The sequence below is a fragment of the Nicotiana attenuata genome, chromosome 12, assembly GCF_001879085.1.
Source record: "Nicotiana attenuata strain UT chromosome 12, NIATTr2, whole genome shotgun sequence".
In the NCBI taxonomy this organism is placed as follows: Eukaryota; Viridiplantae; Streptophyta; class Magnoliopsida; order Solanales; family Solanaceae; genus Nicotiana; species Nicotiana attenuata.
Genome location: NC_032000.1, coordinates 50275362 through 50282375, shown reverse-complemented (window position 1 = coordinate 50282375; position 7014 = coordinate 50275362).

The following is a 7014-nucleotide window of genomic DNA, read 5'->3' as shown; positions in this document are numbered from 1 at the left end:
AGTTGATTGACCACTAACTGGGAGTCACCAAAGACTTGCAATTGCAGGTGCTTCATATCAACGGCCATTTCAAGACCAAGTATTAATGCTTGATACTCAGCAACATTGTTGGAACAGAGTTGTGTCAAGGTGAAGGAGTAGGGCAAGACTACACCTTGGGAAGTGACAAATACTACGCCAGCATCAGCTCCTCCACAATGTGCAACACCATCAAAGTACATCTTCTATAGAGGTTGAACTTCAACGACCATTGCGTCCTCATCAGGTAGTTCTTCAGTTAGCTCCCAATCATCACGTATCAGATGATCTGCCAAGAAGTCTGCCAATGCTTGTCCTTTTACAACCTTTTGAGGGATGTACAAAATCTCGAATTGTTGAAATTGGAGGTACCATCTCGCTAGTCGATCGCTAAGAACAGATTTTGACATCACGAACTTGATGGGATTTGCCTTAGAAACAAGACAGACACCATGACCTTGAAAGTAGTGCTTCAACTTTTGAATTGAGAAGACTAGCGCCAAACACAACTTTTCAATTGGCGAATAATTCAGCTCGTTTGGTGTAATCATCCTGCTCAAGTAGTAAATGGAGCTTTCTTTCCCTTCACTATTTTCTTGGGCCAATAGTGCTCCAACAGACCTTTCTTGTGCTGAAATGTATAGTATCAGCGGCTTTCCAAGTATAGGGGCTGCCAGAACTGGAGGCTTCATCAAGTATGATTTAATGCTCTCAAAGGCATTGCTACACGCTTGGTCACATTTGAAAGGGACACCTTTCTTCATAAGGTGACTGAATGGTTGGCACCTCCCAGCTAGGTTTGAGATAAATCTCCTAAGGTACGCTAACTTTCCCTGCAGACTTTTCAATTCGTGAATGTCCCGAGGCTCAGGCATTTTCAAGATTGCATCTACTTTGGCTTGATCAGTTTCAATCTCTTGATGTCGAACAATGAACCCAAGGAACTTTCTGGAAGTAACTGCAAAGGCGCATTTCAATGGGTTCATCCTAAGTTGGTACCTCCGGAGCAACTCAAACACCATTCTCAAGTCTTTCAAGTGGCCGCCCTTCTCTCTTGATTTTACCACCAAGTCGTCAACATAGCATTCAACATTCTTGTGGAGAAGATCGTCAAAAATATTCTACATAGCCCTTTGGTAAGTAGCACCAGCGTCTTTCAAGCTAAAAGGCATTACCTTGTAGCAATAAATACCTTTGGGGGTATGGAATGCAGTAAGCTCTTCATCTTTTGGCGCCATGTGAATTTGGTTATAGCCTGATGAACCGTCCATAAATGACATTGCCTCGTACCCAGTAGTAGCATCGATCATCAGTTCTGGAATGGGAAGCGGGAGCTCATCTTTTGGACATGCGTTGTTAAGATTCCTAAAGTCAACGCACACTCGAATCTGGCCATTTTTCTTCCTTACAGGGACAATACTTGAAACCCATGTTGGGTATTTAACTTCACGAATAAAGCCAGCTTCGATGAGTTTGTTAACTTCGATTTCAATCAAGGGAACCAAGTCTGGGCTAAAATGCCTTTGAGCTTGTTTAACGGGGAGAGCACCATTTTTGACTGCAAGGTGATGGACTGCTACTTTCGGGTCCAAGCCAGGCATCTCTTTGTAACTCCAAGCGAAGACATCCCTGAACTCCTTGAGTAACTCAATATAAGTGCTTTCTTCATCAGCTTCTAGTAAAGCACTTAGGTATGTGGGCCTTGGTTCCTCATTGGTGCCAAGGTTAACTTCTTTTAAGGCATCAACTGTCGTCTTCACTCCTTCTTCAAGTTCAGGTGGAGCATCTTTCGCATCTTCATCTTCTTGAGGGTCCCCATCATTGAAGGATATGTGATAACACGGTGAAACATCCTCCAATTCCGCATTATCTTCCATTGAAGATGGAATGCCATTCTCGACTTGTACAGTAACATGATACGAAGAACCCACACTTTCTTCATCTTCATCACGTTCCTTAGTATAGACCACAGTATATGGCTTTACCTTCAGTACTTCTTTACATGAAACCACAAGTTTTGTTTGTCGCCTCATTCTAGAAGGAACCAAACTTTGGAAATCCTTAGAGATCTCATGGATTTTGGGTGAAGCGGGTGTTCTTATGCTTTGAAAATTTCTCCGGAACTTGTTCCCCTTCTTTAGTGGACCCAATCTTTCAAACACGGAGGTCCTCACAGGTGATTTTCCAAGTCGATCAAAGACAGAAGGCTTGTTAGAAGCGGCTGATTCATCTTCTACAGTGATATAATTGCTGCTCGCCCTTCTTATTGAGATGCGCACTGGTGACGGTTGTTTGTATCCCAAACCTTCACGTGGTTGCCTCGTTGCAGCTTCTGATGGGAGCTTCCCTAACTTTGACGGCTCATTGGGATTGTATCCAGCTTTTGCAAATAGCTTGTAAGCGTTAGGGTCAAAACCTTCATCTGTTCGCTTTGTAGGGAGTGCCACATTCTGCAAACGATTTTGGGCTACAAACCCTGCAAGCGGCATTGAGGACGACTTTACTGCCTCAATTCGTTTGACCGGAAGAGTTAACTCCTTTAGCATGTTAGCTTGGCGATTAAATGATTCACCTTCATCTTTCTTCCTTTTAGGGACATATTGGAGCGCCGGACTTACTTTCTTGCCATAAGACGTAATATTCCCTCTATAAGATTTATTCGCGTTGGGTTGTACCTCCTTACTAACAGCTTTGGCTTCACCAGTAGTCACCTCTTCTCTTTTAGTTGAGGGCTCTTTATTCTTGCTTTTCATGCCATCATCAGCTTTCAGCTCCTTCACAATGCGGTTCTTCAAGTAGAACTTTGCATCGGCGAAGTGTGACTCAGCCTCGGTGAATGGCTCATCATCAGCAACTACCGTCTTCTCGACTTCACCCTCGTAGTATTTTAAACATTGATGGTAGGTAGATGGAACTACTTTATTCTCATGTATCCAAGGCCTTCCAAGCAAGACATTGTATGAAGTTTTCGCGTCGATTACATGCAGCCATGCATTTGATTGCATATCTTCAATGGTGATTTCCAGCCTGATCGCTCCTATGGCTCTTTTCCCCCCTTGGTTGAATCCTTGGATCATCACACGACTTTCTGAAAGTTCGTTCATGGGAATACCAAGTTCTTTCACAGTGCGAATTGGCAAAATGTTCACTGAGGATCCTCCATCAACCAAAATTCGGTTTACCCTTTCATCACGCATATAGCCAAGCAGGTACAATGGGCGGTTATGAAGAGTGTCACCTAGCATAAGATCGTCATTTGTGAACGTGACTTTTTCCTCACAAGCATTAACTTCTTGAGGAGTGGACTCGATGAGCTTTTCCAGAGATGGTTCTAACGGTAGGTTATCACTCTTTTTTCCCCTTTGTCAGCATGGCAACAAGAGGCATCGATATCCTCTTGGGAAACCTTCGTGCGGAACCAACTTGGTAAAAACTTCTCCAAGGTCACTGGATTTCGTGGCTTTTGAGAATGGTGCATCTTCACTTTTGCTTTCTTCAAATGCCTAACTGGATTCTTTTTTGTTGGTCTTTTTACCATCATCTTCCTTGTTGGTTGTTCTACTGATTCGTTTTGTGGGTACCTTTTGTGGCGCCTACGACGAGTCACCAACGTCCAACCTTCATCATCATCAGGTTGATCGTCTTCAACTTTGTCGTTCACCAGTAATTCTTCATTTTTGATTCCTTTTAAACTGCATAACTCATCTAGACTGAATGAGCCAAAGGTGATAGAGACTTGGTTCGCTCTTGATTTCTCATCTTCAAGCACGATCTTCAAGCACGATCTTTGTTTTCCCAGCTTCATTTGGTCGCTTCATCTCCGGAAGCTCAATGAGATTCAACTCGAGGAGTTCTTTGAAAATGGCTGGCACATCAGAATCCAGGAATGGGTACTCTTTCTCCTGCATTTCTTTTAGAGTCAACTTTCCACTTGGCTTATCTTGAAAAAAAGTGGATTTCATACTCTGCTTCTTGCTCACCTTCGTCGTGAACTTCATAGGTGACGTGTTGACATTCATAGCTTCTTTGCTTTCAGACTTGGGTACGAACTTGCCCCACTTTCTGACTTCTTGCTTGTCATTCCCTTTGCGAGGTTCATCGATGGGCAGCCTTTCATTTCCAACGGAGGCCATGCTCAATTCCATGTCATGGGCACGAGTTGCAAGTTCTTCAAATGTGCCAGGCTTGATACCTTACAAGATGTAGCGCAATCCCTAATGCATGCCTTGGATGCACATCTCTATGCCTGAAGCTTCACTAAGCTTGTCTTTGCAGTTGAGGCTTGCATTCCTCCAACGATTGATAAAGTCGATAACTGGTTCCCCCTTTCTTTGATGAGTATTTTTAAGTTCTATCATACTCATAGTACGTCTCGTACTATAAAAGCGATTGAGGAAATCTTGCTCTAGTTGATCCCAACTATCGCTAGATCCAGCCTCGAGTCTGTGTACCAGTCAAAAGCATTTCCTTTTAGCGAGCGGACAAACTGCTTGATGAGGTAATCTTCATAAGTCTCAGCATTGTTGCACATCTCCACGAAGCGCGCAACAAGTTGCTTTGGTTACCTTTACCATCAAACTGTTGAAACTTTGGGGGTTGATAGCCAGCAGACATCTTCAACATATCGACCCTTGCAGTGTACGGCTTTGCGTATGTAAGGGAGGATTTGGCAGCAACTTCATATTTGTTCTTAATGGTTCCTTCAATAAACTCCGTCAGTTGATCGATTGGAATCATCCCTTCAGATGAGACAGGGATAGACTTAGTGGATGCTGCTTGTCTTGGGGGAGAGACACTCTCTAGAACTTCTGGGAGCTTGCCGGGTGCATGGGTGGATTCTTCTTCCATCAAGATTCCCACCCTGTCTGTTAGCTTGTCAATTCTAGCCTCTTGATTTTGCATGCATTTGGTCAAGCCAGCGATTGCTTCCGTCAAGTTTTCCAACTGCTCCTCCATAGATGAAGTGTTTTTCACCATGGCTTGCATGATTGTCGTGGACGGCGAAGAGTAGCATGGATTTTCACACAGATTGATCCTTGATTGGCTCACGCTATGTGGTGTAAGTGGGGAGGATCCATCACTTGAAGCATCATCATCTTCCTTCACAGCAGAGTGCTTGGATCCGGAGAGGTCAAGCAGAGCAAGAGTTTTCTTGATCTTTTCAGCAACATCACTTCCTCCTTCAGATGCGTTTGTGGAAGATCTTGCTCCTTTTGAGGATGAAGATCTGAAAACAGGGGTTGATGCGGACGGCACTTGGGGTGCTTGTTGTCCTAAAGAGCTTGCTTTGCTCCTCGTAACTGGTCCGAAGCTTCCAAAGGTAACATCGAGGATGCTTTCCACATCAGCATAGAACCTGGAGTTAGCAGCCTTGGTGGATGTTGATCTGGAGTTGATTTTCTTCGAAGCCATTTCAATGTTCTTGAACTTTGGTGATTGAAAAGTTGAGATGAGAGGTAGAGATTGTCCCACTGGGCTTGCCAGAATTTGTAGACAATAAATTGCGTCGAGAAAATAAAATTAAGACCGAAAAATATCGCAACAATCGTAGTATTTTATTTTGAATATTTGAGTGTTACAATCTCTATGAATCCTCTGATTCTTCTTTTCGATAGTAAATAAATTCAAGGACCTTTGAGCTTTATCTTGAATATGCAGTTGTCGCCACGAACGATGATCTTGAATTCAACTGGCAGCCTTTCTAAATAGGGTATGGACATGATCTATGTTCGCATTACCCTATTTAGACCCCACACTGCTGAATATGTGTTATTAGTGTTGTATTACAAAAGGTAGTGGTAGGAGGTGACATACACTTAGAATAAAGATAATTGAAGTGAAACATGATTTACGGTATTTAACTTTAATTCACAATATATTACCAGTCCATTAAAAGACTTACTCATATCGGATATTACACTTTTCTATAATTACCAATTCAGACAGTTGAAAAATCGAGACAACAACCTCACGAAGAGGCAAATATAAGTGACACACTAACACTTGTCCTATAAAGTTCTCCTCCTAAACAAGATTCCCAAGCCCCCAGTGGTTATATTGTGAATGCTACTGAATGAGAAAGACGGATCTTCAATTTATAAAACTCCAAATATTTTCCTACAAGAAAAGGACTAGCCAAATATGAGAGATTTATAATTTCCTACTACAAGAAGGAAAACTCAATTATGGTAAATATGTTGTCATTTCCTTCATGAGATATGAAAATCGAATATGGTAAGAAAATCTGGACAAACACCTAACAATTCTCTCCCTTGGCCTGAATTTTCTGACAAAATAAACTTGATCCACCTTCTTCACATAGTATTCAACAGGTCGCATCTCCAAATCTCCACCACAAAGTTTGTCTCAACGTGCGTAGCACACCGGTCAAATTTATCAGACAAAAATTACGATATTATCGTCAAATATGTTGCGGCTAGAACTGAACTTGCCAAGATGAACCTGTCTTGAACCTCGATCTGATACCACTTGTTATGACCGCAAAAAATCAGGCGTCATGCAGAAGCTAGTAAAGCAAAACCTTGATCGACGATAAATCAGACAACAAAAGAGAAATATACCAAAAGAGACAAATATTTAACGTGGTTCGGTCAATTCACCTACATCCACGACGGAGATGAGCAATCCACTATATAAAAAGAGAGTATGAAATTTGAGAGAACAACCTCACGAAGAGGCAAACACAAGTGACACACTAACACTTGTACCGTAAAGTTCTCCCCCTAAACAAGACTCCCAAGCCCTAGTGGCTACATTGTGGATGCTACTGAATGAGAAGGACGGATCTTCAGTTTCTAGAACTCCAAACCTTTTCCTACAAGAAAAGGACTAGCCAAATATGGGAGATTTATAATTTCCTACTACAAGAAGGAAAACTCAATTATGGTAAATATGTTGTCCTTCCATTCATGAGATAGGAAAACCAAATATGGTTAGAAAATCTGGACAAACACCTAACAATACTCCCTCTTGGCC